Here is a 14,499-nt window from a genome sequence, read left to right on the forward strand (position 1 = left end):
TAATATGTAAGTTTTCTGTCTAAAAAAAAAAAATTATACCTAGGTTGCTCTAAAACTTCAAATGAGAAAATATAACCTAACTGAGCTCAGATCTTTAATAGCAATCTTCTCAGTTTTTCTTTAATGAGCGGAAACATGTATTTAGGATCAAAGCCCACCACCAGTTACAGAGTTATTTCCTTATTTAGATCATAGTATGTTGCCATTCCTTTTTAGATACCGTTTTTTATAACTACCTCAGCTTCAATGTCTTTTCCTGTGTCTTAAATTAAATCGGAAGATCAGATAATAGAGCCCCGGGCTCTTTCTGATTACAGACAGGTATGGACCTTTAAATAAATAACAGCAGTTTTATTTCAAAGGCACCACAGTCTCCTTCTTACAGTCTTCATTCCTGAAAACATTCAAACCTCCCACCCTGCAAGGTACAGTAATCAATAGTTTCGTGTGATGAAGTGAGCTTGCAAACATAAAACTGTGTGTGCCAAAATAAAGGCTCAGAATGAACATGAACTCAATACAAAAGATGCGTCTTTTGCTTTGTTGACATTATATGCCTTGTATACAAATCATACAATTTGCATTTTGACACATTCTGGCAGATGTCCTCTTATTTATAATTCCATACAAATTGTTTTTTGGCTATTAATTCAGCACAGCTTTAATTAATAATGTGAAATTATTATTCCACTGAAGTGCACTGCTCAACTCACTGGATACATGAGATGATCCGACAAATCGTAATAAGACATTTGCATGAAAATATGGTTTCCACATGCAAGCAATACAAGCAATTAAAAGGTTTAAAAATACCCAAATTGAATCACAACACCAATTATTTTCTAATATAGCAAAGGACTCTCTCTCTCTCTTTCTCTCTCCCTCTCTCTCTTTCTCTCTCTCTTTCACTCTCTCTCTCTCTCTCTCTCTCTCTCTCTCTCTCTCTCTCTCCCTCTCTCCCTCTCTCCCTCTCCCTCTCTCACCAGTCGTGGCCTGTCCTCTTCAGCTCAGAGTCCCTCTCCGGTCTCAAACCCCCCCAGGCAGACCGCCTCCTCTCAGAGCCTGGGTTACTCAGGTCACAACAGCACAGTGGTGTTGAAAACTAGCATCGAGCAACTTTATCATATTAATAAATGTGCTTAAAATAGTAGACTGACAAAAGGATGAAGTCAAAACAAGGAAATGACAAAAGCAAAGACGGAGTGACAGAGAGTATGGTGGATTCACAAGCCAGTCCAACTTCCTACTTTTCGTCTTTGTCTCTGAGTATTCTGCCTCTGCTTTTCCATCATTTATAAAACTGTATGTCATTCTGCAAGCTATAATGAAATCCTTTCTCCTACAGTTTTGTAGTGTCCTTTAGTACTGTAAGAAAAACCGTATTTCCTATTTTTATCTCATGCATTTCATGAACCCCTCACCAACATTTTGTTCCAAACAAAAATGTGGTTCAAACCCGAAATTGCTGATGTGGTGTTAAGATGTTAATCTTGTACTGCTTTCACCCGACTCTCCTAAATCACGCAGTTATCAGTTATTTCTTAGCCAGCCAGCTGTGTTTGTTAATCTGCCTTCCTGCATGCTACGGTGTGTGTGTGTGTGTGCATCCCATCTAAATGGATATTTAACACTGAGCACCAAAAACAAACGTTAATATTTCAGAACTTGGATTTAAAAGAGAGGTGGATTTTTTAAAAACTGCAGGAAAACCAGATATGTCCCCCTCCCCCCCCCATCCAAATCCAGCAGTGGACACGTGGAAGAAGTTTCTGTTCATCGTGAAGTTTTGGGCTCAGCAGGAGAAAAAAAGAGCCACAAAGCAGGACTGGAGAGGAGGAAAAGAAAAGGTTTTTTTTGTTAAATTAGACTCCGCCCCGACATTATAAGTGACTGCAGTAGATCATCTGGTCAACAAACTGAACTAGGCGAAGAGGGGAAGTGCGAACACGCCCTAAAGCTATGAAGTGTGTGGCATGTGTGTGTTTACATTACAGATGGAAAGAAAAGACAGGAGGAGACTAAAGTAAAAGAGAGATGACAAAGAGGGAAGAATAGATTAACAAATAGAAAGAGATATCAGTAAATCTGTGTCTTGAGCATCAAAGATATGCAGTATCTATGTGTCAGAAAACAACCGTAAGAAAAATAGAAAGATTTTGCATTGGGGACTTTTTGTTAATTTGCAGTTTCCATTTAGCTTGTTGGCAACAGAAAATAAGAAAAAAAAGATAGCTATAGAGAAGAAAAAGTGTGTGTGTGTATGTGTGTGAGAGAGTGAGACGAGCCCATACCTGTCCCACTGCCCCACGTAAACCCTGGAATGACTGGGAGTCACTATGAGAGTTGGGACCACCGCGTTGTTTAACAAGTGGTCTCATCCATTAGTCTTTACTGTCGTTATAAAACCAGGGCTCAGCTGTCTCAGCAAACACCTCATTATTTTACTATTTGCTCAATGCAGGGTGCATGACCATATAGCTGTAGTGAAATAATCAAAGTGCAAAGTAATAAAAGACATTAACATAATTTACCTGCAGTAATCTGAATATCATTATTCACCATCTGGAGGCCAAAAGGCAAAAGCAGCTGCGGAAATGATTCATTATAAGTCATAGCCACCTTAAGGCTTTATAGTAGATAAATCGTGACACTGATTCCTTAAAAAGCTGCACTCTTGTACAAAAAAAATGTATCCTCATGTTGTCAGCTACTCTATGGTGTACATAGCATTTCCTGTGCTAACTTGCAAACTCCAAAGCAGAATTCATGTGATTTTTTTCTTTCTTTTCTTTTCTTAGTAAATTATCTCTGGAGAGAGAAACAATACAGAAGGGATGATACTTTCCTGCATGACAAGACAAACTCTGGAGTTAGTCAGCTGATAGTGAGAGGGACACTTCCTCTCTCAACAGAATGATAGGAACCAGTTGGGTTTAAGGCAGTGACACACCAAGCCAATAATCGGCCGTCGGACAGTCTGGTGAGGTCAGTGACTTGAGTCTGTTCGGTGTGTTCCGTGCCGTTGTCCGTCCAAGGAGCTGTCGGCCTTTATTTTGGCCGACCTGACATGTTGCGCCGGATGGTGGGCAGTCGGACTCCATGACCAATCTGATTGGTGGAGTGCTAACCCGGAAATGACGAGCGGGATGAGCGTGACTAAGCCTCTCAAAATCGCTTAAATTTTTTTTTAAAAACACGTTGTCAGACGTGACACGTGAACTATTTTAGTAAAATATGAGCTTGTATTCTGAACAAGCCGCCATGACAGTCTGGCTTTGAATTTCCGGAGAAGCCAGACCCACATGACGCGTTCGTTCAATCAGCTGCCAGTTTTAATTTTTTGGCCTACTATACAGATTAGCGCCGTCTGCTGTTATGGAGACGTATTACACACTCAAGTCGGCGTCGCTTCGGTACGTTCTGAGGCACTTTTTGGACCTCAAGGAGCCGACTGATCAGTCCGACTGCCTTTTCTGCCAATGGTCAGCCGTCGGGTTGGTGTGGCAGGGGCTTTAAAAGACTAGGGTATCTGCAAATTCTTTTGTTTTGCAACGGCAACAGATTAAGCTTATTCTTGTATTTCTTCTCAAAATGTTTATGAGACAACAAATCAGAATCCATTTCCATGTTAAAGAAATAGTTTAACATTTTGGGAAAAACTCTTGTTCACTTTCTTGCCGAGACTTAGATGAGAAGATCGATACCACACTCATGTAAGGTAAATATGAAGCTACCACCAGCAGCCGGTTAGCTTAGCTTAGCACAAAGACTGGAAACAGAAATAAACAGCTAGCTTGGCTCTGTCTAAAGGTAACAACCTTTACATGTTAACATATCTTGTCTGTTGAAGTACAAAAACTGAAGTGTAAAAACAAGTTTCTCTCTGTTTCCAGTCTTTTTGCTAAGCTAAACTAACTTGCTGCTTGCGATCATTTTATTTTTAGCAGAATGGTATTTATCTAACTCTCAGCAAGAAAATGAAAAAAGCCCAAAATGTTGAACTATTCCAGAGTTACTTTGCACCTGCTAGCCTAATTACACCACTGTTTCTCTCAATAGAGATTTTAATGAAGAACAATTCACTTTCTACTCTTGTTATCAGTTAACATTTTATTTACGATTTAAAAGTGAGAGAAATGTACGAGCACAACTACAGAATAATAGCTCTGACACACCAACCCGACGGCCGACCTTTGGCAGAAAAGGCAGTTGGACTGACTGCCTCTCCGAGTTGGTCAAAAGTGCCTCGGAACACACCGAAGCGACGCCGACTTGAACATACGTTCTGCGCGTGTGTGAGACATAATACGTCTCCATAACAGCAGGTGGCGCTAATCTGTATTGTCTCCCAAAAAATGAAAACCGGCAGCTGATTGGACGAACGTGTCACGTGGGTCTGGCTGCTCTCGGATTTTACAACCCGGGCATAATGGCGGCTTCGTTCGGAATACGATCTCATATTTTACGAAGATAGTTCACCGAAACGTGTTTCTGAAAACATTATAAGCGAGAAATAGGCCATGCAGTTGCTGAATCTGTCTTCATTTCAGATTGACAAAGGTCAGTTTAAAAGATTTGCGTCAGATTTTGAGAGGTGTTAGTCAGGCTCATCCCGCTTGTCATTTCCGGGTTAGCGCTCTACCAATCAGATTGGCCATTGAGTCCGACTGCCTGTCTTCCGATTCAACATGTCAAATCGGCCCAAATGAAGGCCGACGGCTCCTCCTCCGACTGACGATGGCAAGGAACACACCGGACAGACTCGAGTGACTGACCTCGCTAGACTGTCCGACGGCCGATAATTGGGTTGGTGTGTCAGGGCCTTAAGGCAAATAGGCAAAACACTTTGGCAAATGGCAAAGCTCTTTCATCCAAACAACACTGAAACATCAAGGGGGGGAAGAGGTTCAGATGCCTCCCTTCTGTTTCTCATTCCATCTGTTCTATCAGAAACACAAAGAGAAAGGAAAAAGGAAGCAAATGCAACAGAGAAGGGAAAGAGAATGGGAATAAATAAGAAAACAGAATTGAGGAAGAAATAAGCTTAAAGTGAAAAGTGAAGACGAAGAACAAAGAAGAAGAAGAAGCAGGGAAGTAGAGGAGGAAAGCAGAGGCAGTAGATTTTAACCAGATGCAGAACTTTCACAGTGGACGTCAGCCAACAGGCATGTACTCATACTTTAGCTATGTCATGGGCTGCCTGCTCTACCCTAAAACCTCCCCCTTCCTTTACTCTCTCCCCCTCTCTCTGTCTTTAAAACTCTCTCTCTCACTTACCCCTCTTCTCTCAACCTCTCTAAACCCAATGTTAACCCCTCTCTCTCGTTATCTCCCCTTTGTTCATGCTTGCTGCCTCTGACTCATCCCCATACTACATAAATAGACGTCTGACAAAAGGGGGGACGTGGACTGTGTATTGCCGTAATAAATGCTGGTCGTGAATTTTTGTCTAGTCTTGGTAATAAGTAGGGTGGCAAATTTAAAGGACGTGGCTTAAAAGTACAACAACTGCTTCCATGAAACCCCAGCTACTGTGTACGATTTCTGTCTGAAATCAGATGCTGTTGAACAGACGCTCAGGCTAGCATTTGCTATGATGGTGATTTTCCATTGAGCACCCAAGAAACAAGAGAGAGAGAGAGAGAGAGAGAGAGAGAGAGAGAGACAGAGAGAGGGAGAGAGAGAGAGAGAGAGAGAGAGGGAGGGACTAGACAAAAGAAACTGGAAAAAATGTAATTCTTAAATGGAATTTCTTCCATCATGAGCCAAACCTCCAAATGTAACCAGCAGAGGAGGTCAACACACACACACACACACACACACACACACACACACACAGACTGGTGGATCTGGTGGCCTACATACACTGTAGATCAACACAAACCCCTCCTATAGTTAAATTAGGAAGATTTCCCAAAATCAAAACTACATGAGCTAATTGTTGTATATGATTCTGATTCTGATTCTGATTCTGATGTGCACTGGGAGTAAATCATTACTCCTTCAGGATTAAAGACACTAATCGAAAGATATGAAAATGTAAAAAGCTCTGTTCTATTGCTTAACTAAAACAAGTGTTGTTGGGTATTGGCGTATTGGCAAGGACCTCACGATTCAATTTCAATTCTTTGGGCACAATTTGATGTTTATTCAATACTTCACATGAGATCAATATTCGTACACTTAGGGGACTGAAATACCAATATAATTCTTAAGAGTACCTTCTAATATTTGGGTAGGTATTCAAATTTACAAATTGGGATTTGAATTTTTTGTTTTTCCTTCAATACTGTAATGATAGAATCTTCAAAAAAGAATTCCTTAATTAAACCAAAAGACACGTGTTTCCATTTCAGCTCAGTGTGGAAGCCTTACTGTGTTATGTGTGTTATTTCTCTTCTCTCATTTGATCTCCGTGTTTCGCGGGGCTACCCACACACCCACACACACACACACGGTCGGTGCGTTTGCAAAGGAAGGTGCAGTGATTAGTGCAATATTAGCTGCTCTGTCTCAATGATGTGAGGTTAAAAAACAAACATGCATGCAGGCTAAAATTCACTGTGGTGCTTTGTTGGGATAAAGCTGCTAGCTAAATATCCACTAGCCATTTATGCAGTGTTAATGAAACATTGCAGCACTATGCCGTCCATCTCAGCCGAGAACTAAGAAATGTTGTGTAAGAAAAGTCTGATGTGTGTAGGGATCTGTATGGTTATACTAGCAGCCTGGTGCCGTTTACAAGCGACTTAATAAAGGTAAACATACTACGGCCGTGTGTAATGCCACTGCGCTCAAGTGTCAAGTGAAGCCTCTGTACAATGCGAAATGACGCTAGGGTGACTTCTACAGGAGCGGAACTTGATAACAAGTGATAAATCTGCTCCTTTTCTACACTTGTAGAACAACAGGGTTACAACTATCAATATGAGAATTTTCTAAATCAATCAATTAAATTGAGGACAATTTGTTTACCCAGCCCTAGTTTTATGTTAATCTAGCACTTAGCCTCAGATAACACCTTGACCAGTAATTGGGAAGTAATTGGGAGTAGAAAAGTAGTCTTAGAAACCTTGTGATATCATCGGGCCAGTCCAAACAGCCAGGCTGGCGGGGGGTGCGGATTGTACTAATGACTGTAATGTGGGAACAGCAGGCAGCCCCTGCCACTTTAAGGTTCAAGTGCCCGCCATATGGCTCCATAAGGATGTAATGTATTCCAGGTGTGGTGGAGGCTTTTTTTTTTTACCCAGTAACATGAGTTCACTCTCTCGCACACATGCATGTATACATATCCACAAACAAACAGAAGCCTGCATACGTGATCTCAAAAATGATTTTCCATAAAGAAACTTGCACTAGTGTTGAGGGGAGCTTCATGTGCTGAAGGCCCTGCCAACCCTGATAACAATAACCCTTGGCTGTTCTGCTAATGACATGCACACATGTTCACACAACCACACACAAACAAAGACACACACTAGTGTTTTTCCATTTAATATTGCCGCCCTATCATGCTAAACGCACATTTTCTTTATCCTACTATGTGCTAAGAGGCTTTTTCACGGAGCAAACCACAGCTATGCTAAGCAACATATTCAGGGGCTATATAGGAAACATAAAGCATTTCAAGCCAAGCTACAAGCTCCTGTGGAGCAGTCTGTAACTGTCAGAGTAAACTCAGAGCAATTTGCTAATTAGCAAGTTAAACATGGTCCTATTATATGAAAGTCCTGCTGCTCCTGGTGCCTTCATTTCATAAAGACTTACCTGGAGCGGGTCTATTATTTACATAGAGGGAAATTATAAATTGATCTAATTATCTTCGTTAGTGTTCTCTACAGAATAAATGAGCCTACCTATAAAGGAGATAATTAAAGGCTCGACATGTAATACTGTACTGTGATGTTTGTAGTTTTCTCATGTTTACATCATCAATACAATGTCTACTTCTTTTTAAAGTCAACCTGTGTAGTTTTAAAGGCAGCGCTGTGCTATAGTGATGTGTAGGCATCCTCACCTGCACAAACCACAAAGCCCCCATGAGGCCAGGCTGTCTGTGAGGACTGTTATAAACATACTTGGTCAGCCACTAACTTCCAAGAACCTGTGCTTACAGCCGCTCAGCAGGAACTCACCTGGGATTTCCTGAAGCAAGCCACATTTCCAACACTCCACTTTCCTAAATTAAGTCTCCCTAATGCTTTAAGTCCATTGCAATTAAAGCAGAATCATGGGAATAAACACACTTAAATCACTGCTAATTTGATGTTATCTGTATGTATTATTTGTATTTTATTGTGCACTGTATTGTTTAATATATTGTAATAAGTCTGTATTTAAATTCTACTGCTGCCCAAGGACTGCAGATGCAAATCAGCTGGGTTAATAAGCAATATTTGATCTGTATTTTCCTGCACTGAAATCAGGTTTAATATAGACTGGGTAAACCCAGCCCGATCTGCTAGCGATTTGATTTCGCCCTGCAGCTCAGGCTGGAAACCTGTACGTTTATCTATACTGCTTCCATTACAATTTTGCAATCACAAACTGGCTTATCCACCTGGTGCGCTATTGGCGGGTTTAACACGATGACGATAGAGAAGCGACCAAGCAGCTTTTTGTTTACATTCAACATAGCGGGCACCGAAGCGCAGCAACCCGTTGATACCACTGTCGCTGCTACGTCACCCGGATCGTTGGTCGGATTGGTTGAAGGACTATCCAATTATGTACAGAGTCATTTGAACTATGCCCGTTGATCATGCCTTTTGTGCAGTAGAAAATACAGAGCAGACTCCCCAGACTAATGTTCAATCTTAAAAGATTGAGCTTGGTCTGGAGATAGCCAGACTAGGTTTAATAGCCTCACTGTGAGAATTTGCACAAACTTACGTATGCCAGTAAAACATCTGGGGCTCTTTAACATACAGCGCTTGTGAGTGTTTAGCAGTGGTGGAGTACTGTACTCAAGTACAATTTTAAGGTACCTGTACTTTGCGTTAGTATTTCCATTTCATGCTACTTTCTACTTCTCTCTCTACTTTCTACTTACTCCCACTACATTTATTTGACAGCTTTAGTTACTAGTTACTTTGCATAAGTAGATTATTAATATGAAATATAAATCAACTAATCACTTATGATATAATGGATACCTAGCAGTATATAAGTAATTATAATTAGCCCTACCTTTACCAATTATGTACAAATTTTTACATCAATAATTATGACACAGAGATATAATATACTGTATATGAATCTGAAATGGGCCATTCTGAATAATGAGAACTTTTACTTTTGATACTTTAAGAATATTTTGATGCTAATACCTGTTAATTATTATACTTTATTTTTACTTAAAGCGTAACTCTCGCCAAGCAATACTACAGTGTAAAAATACTCTGTTACAAGTAAAGGTCCTGCATTCAAAATCTTAACCTTAAAGTGTAACTCTTGCCAAAATGCAACCTAGGGTCTTTTTGTGAATATACCCGAGTCAAACTTTCATTTAAAAGCATAATTAGGACTGAAACGCCACTTTTAAGATTCACCGTATTTTCATTTTTCGGTCAAATGGCCTTTTGAATGGGAGTGCAGTGTGTTTCCGGTTTCCCTCCCATCTCACCAGTAAAAAAGTGTCGATCTCCCAATGCAACGTAACAGGGAGGAGAGTAAAGATGGAAAGCTCCTAAAGCTTAGTTCCATATAAATGTACGGATAATTCGTTGTTTTGTTGTTCGTGAAAAACAATATTGACCTTGTAGTTGAAAAAGGAGCCTCGTATAAGAATGACATTTCCTCCTATGGAGTCCGTTCATTCGCATTCGGAGATCGACACTTTTTGACTGGCAAGATGGCGGAGAACATAAACAACAACTGCTAAAGTGAGTTGTTCAAAACCTTTCTTTTTAGTAAACTCCGTGTACACAAACAATGTTCTCAATGCTTGAGTTCATGTGTAGAGCTCCTGGTGATACTTTGAGCAAAGTTTCATGTTGTGTCAAGCCTTCTTAGTGCTTTAAAAATGTTGATTTTGATGCGCTCATAGTAGTGCCCCTAGCACTCCCATTCAAAAGGTCATTTGACCGAAAAACAAAAATACGGTAAATCTCAAAAGTGGCGTTTCCGTCCTAATTATGCTTTTAAAGGAAAGTTTGACTTGGGTACATTCACAAAAATACCCTAGGTTGCATTTTGGCGAGAGTTACGCTTTAAGGTTACAATTTTGAAAGCAGGACCTTTGCTTGTAACAGAGTATTTTTACACTGTAGTATTGCTTCTTTAGTGGACAGATCTGTCTTTTTAGAGCTTTGAAACAAAGCAGTGTGAATCTATATCAAATACAAACAGCAGTGCCTCAAATCTGTATCTCTTAACGGTATCACAGGACACAGAAAACTGTTCCCTGCAGTAACTTGAGTTTCCCTTTTTTTCCTCTTTTGTTTGGCTCTGCATTGTGTTTTCTCTGGACAGCAAACCCTAACATTTGAACTAACCACGGATCCAGACAAGCTGTGCTACAGGCAGAGAAGAGAAGAGCACTGGTGGAGAGAGAGAGACATGGGGAGGAGGAAGAGGAAAAGTGATGATGTGGAGCTTGTGAAACTAGAATATAGTCAGAGTGAGGAGAATTTTTAGAAAAAGGGGAGACAGAGAGGAAAAAGGGATGAGTATGCCATTGTGTGTGCGTTCATGTAAGAAATAGACATTTTCATTTTCTAAATTTCCTCTCTCAAAAATGATACCCAGAAGGCAGTTTAAATAGTAGTTAATTTGTTAATTAGTTTTGTCAACACACACATTTAATATAAACTGAAAAGCAGAAGCTATTTGCCTCAGTTCAATTATAGCTTATAACTAATAAGTTATTAGAGACAGCTCACATTCACCACAGATTTCATCATTCAATCTTGAACTGTAATGCTTGGCTAACACAGTTTAATTAAAGTAATGCAATTAAGAGTCTGTTAAGCAAATTTAACTTCAAACTGTTTGATTAATGTAATCAATTAATTGAGCTTGTGTTTGCCATTAGAGGTGTTGTATTTTTCTTTTCTTGTCCTGTTCATTATCTTCTCTTTTAAAAAGACTTCATATGTTTTGCTGGGTCCTGAATTTTGAATTTACTTCCTCATCATCAGCATCCTCTTCATCCCAGCTCCTCCTTGCAGGGCAGCTTAGGGGTCTTTATGTTGAGGCTCCTCCTGCTGTGACAGTGTAGTCCCATTGAAGGTCTGGGGATACTCCTTGCTTCCTTCCACTTCCTGTGGCCCACAAGAAACTGCACTGCTGCTCTTAATTTCTTACCACTAAATCCATATATCCAAATTCACCATCAGGGTTATGCGAGATGTCACAGATCCCCATCTTCGTAGATCCATGTGCCCTTTCTCCATTCCATGTCATAATGTGGAAAACGTCATAAAGAAAGTAAACATTACGTATGTGATGAGATGCTTAACACCATGCCTAACCCATTAACATTAAGCTGATGTTTTACTTTACTTTAAGTCTATTTCTTGTATTAGTGTTTCTACAGTCTGCCATTTATCTTATAGTTGAAAACTAAAACAGTAGGAGTACTACTGATGTTCTTTCTGTTGTCCAGCCTATGCATAGTGTATTTCTGCCACAGTAGTGATGTTTTGTATTTGTTTTACATAAAACAACTATGTCTAACATCATGCAAGATTTAGATCTTTTCACAACTCAGCTTAAGTAGTGCTCTTTCACAGACACAGATTATTGGTGGCTCTGGTCATTATAATTACATGTATTGACTATGAATGTCAATAACTTACCATTTAAAAGATATATCGACTAAGAAACAAACGTGTCAAAAGTGTCATCAAACTTGAAATTGACCCCCTTTTTTAGGCCCTTTGAAAGTAAACAAATATTTCAGTTTGATTTAAAATAGTTTTTCAACAAAAAACGTTAGATTTGCCCACCACTGCTGGGGTTTTGGACTTAAGGCTGGCTGGTTTTCCTGCTGTCGATAGGAGATGTCTTCCATCCATAGCTTTAGCTTTCTACTGCAGCCGCCCTCCTCCCACTGGCTTAGCGGGTGGAAAAAGTGACACAGCAGCTGACTAAAATGCAAGAGGTAACGCTGCTCCCAGACAGAGTGATCAAATGGAGACAAAAAAAGATCTCAGAACTTTACTTACTTTTGCAGGATTTATTCAGAATTAAGAAACATTGACTACTGTTAATTTAATGAACACAATCAAAGACTTGAGAGAAAGTGACTTTGCTCACTGTGAAACACAAAGGTTTAACTACAGAGTGTGTAGTTACAAAAAACAACAACATATGGAACATGTTCAACTGTGGAGACGGATGTAGATGGTATTCCCCTCCCCCAACATGTGCCAGCCATGTTAGCACCACAGTCTTTACTTGTGATGGTTGCTAAATAACTTTTCATGTTTGCTAATTCCCAATTTTAGAAAATTGGGAATTTCAAAAAACAATCAGGACGGCAGAAACGTACAGTACTTCGAACTGCCTACAAATCTTTTAAGCATCAGTCAAATGAGTCAAAAACAAATTACAAATACATTACAAAGCACGTGGTAACTCCTCCACCATGCAAACTGCCGAGTTAAACATCTAAAATCAGCTGTGACAGTGGTCCTCTCTCTGTCCCCAGGCACATCATTTAACCGGGGGAAGTTTAAAAAGCTGATTGCCCTCAGCAAGCATCCACCAGGTGTTTTATGTGTCAGGTGGAGGTTTGATTGGTAGCAGGTGGCAGACAGTTCAAGTGCTTAGTTAAGCCCGTAACCCAGTAAAGGCAGGGTGCAATCCATTTTAGTGGTTGACTACACTAACAAATATCTGCAGAGAGGAGTGAATCCTTGCTAGAGAAGGACTTTACATGCATTGAGTTGGTCTCAACTCAGTCATATTGAGCTTGATTGTATAAGATTGTAAATGGGTGTCAGGGTTAGTATATAGAGAGTATGTAGAGTTTGGAGTTACAAGACAGAAACTTGTAACACATGCATTTTGAAAATATACAAAGAGTGTGCGCTTCATTCAAAATTAAGTAAAACATGGGTATTCATCATATGAACTCTCAATAAGTTCTCAGTAACAAACCCTTTATCTTTGCTACCAAGAAAAGAGAAAGGAAATCAAGTACGTTCAACATATCCACTTTAAAGATGATAATATATATGCCGTATTGTGTTCCGCTGCTTTCGCATGGCCAAACAATCAATTATGGCAGTTTTAAGGCAGTATTTTCTCTTAGCTATTGGTGTCCAGTGGTGCCTTGGAAGAACAGTCATGCTTTTGTTACAACCAAAGATTATACAAGGTTGATTCAATAAATACACCTTCCACTAGAGAAGAAGAGCCCTTTACTAAAATCTGTCTGTTCCCCACTCTAACCATGTCCCCAAGTCTAGATTTGGTGTTACTGTAAGGGATAGTCTGTCACTTGTTAAATCCTTCAGTCATCAGCTGATTTGAAATTTCCATTAGAGTGTTTTGCAATTAAGTGATAAAAAGAAATTCTAAGTTTAGTCATTATTTCTGTCTATTAAGACTTTTGGGATCCAAGTTCAAAAAAGAGATATGTTAGACTTGTACTTAGCGATGTGATCAGTAAGTCATAACCAAAAAATACCAAGGCACATTGCTTTGCAAAAATTAAAGAGCCTTTAATAAATCCGCTTAGCGCTTAACTTTTGGGATATGACTTTGAATCAATCATTCTTGTACGACATAAAGAAACTAATCAAGTTGTAATAATTGGGGGCATTCTCAAGATCAAATATCCCACCAGAGGTTTGTACAGCAATATGGATGTAAGAAAAGTAAAGTAAAAGCTTTTTTCCCTGCATCAGAAGCATTGCCTGGCTTTACAAGAACCAACTGTTTTGAAGACCGTTCTCCACTTTCCCATCTGTGAAATCATTCAAGCAGAGGAGGACTGGAGGAGTTATTTTACTTCCTTGTTGTCACGCTGACTGCCGCCGTAAAGCCAGGAGGCCAGGCTCTGGAGTTTTTCCCCACAAAAACTCGCAGATTGTGTGAGCAAAGCTGAATTGGACGGGATTATTTTCAATTTAAAATGCCACTGAAACAAACTTTTTATCAAAGTAGCTCCTCTGGGATACAGGGATAAGAAAAGGTGCAGACTTTCAATTTTGCACTTTCCAATCTGTTTCCTTTAGGACAATTGTTGAATTGTCATTGTTAAATGATTTCACTTTCACTGGAATTAGGTGGATTTTGAAATGTCTGTGAATTCATTGTTGTGACAATACTCCAAATGGTTTTGTCACAGCTGATGAAGTAAACTGATGGACTGGTAGACAAGAGAAAATAAGAAATAATAGTAACAGAAGATGAAAAAAGGAGGTTTTGTGTGGGGTCAAATGCCTCCTCTTCCTTTACAGGACATTGAAGGGTTGAGGCCATGCATGAAGGGGGTTGCATACGTGGGCCTTTAAGTGATGTGTGGAGGGTTTTTCTCCCTCA

Source organism: Sander lucioperca, chromosome 16, assembly GCF_008315115.2.
Source record: "Sander lucioperca isolate FBNREF2018 chromosome 16, SLUC_FBN_1.2, whole genome shotgun sequence".
Classification (NCBI taxonomy): Eukaryota; Metazoa; Chordata; class Actinopteri; order Perciformes; family Percidae; genus Sander; species Sander lucioperca.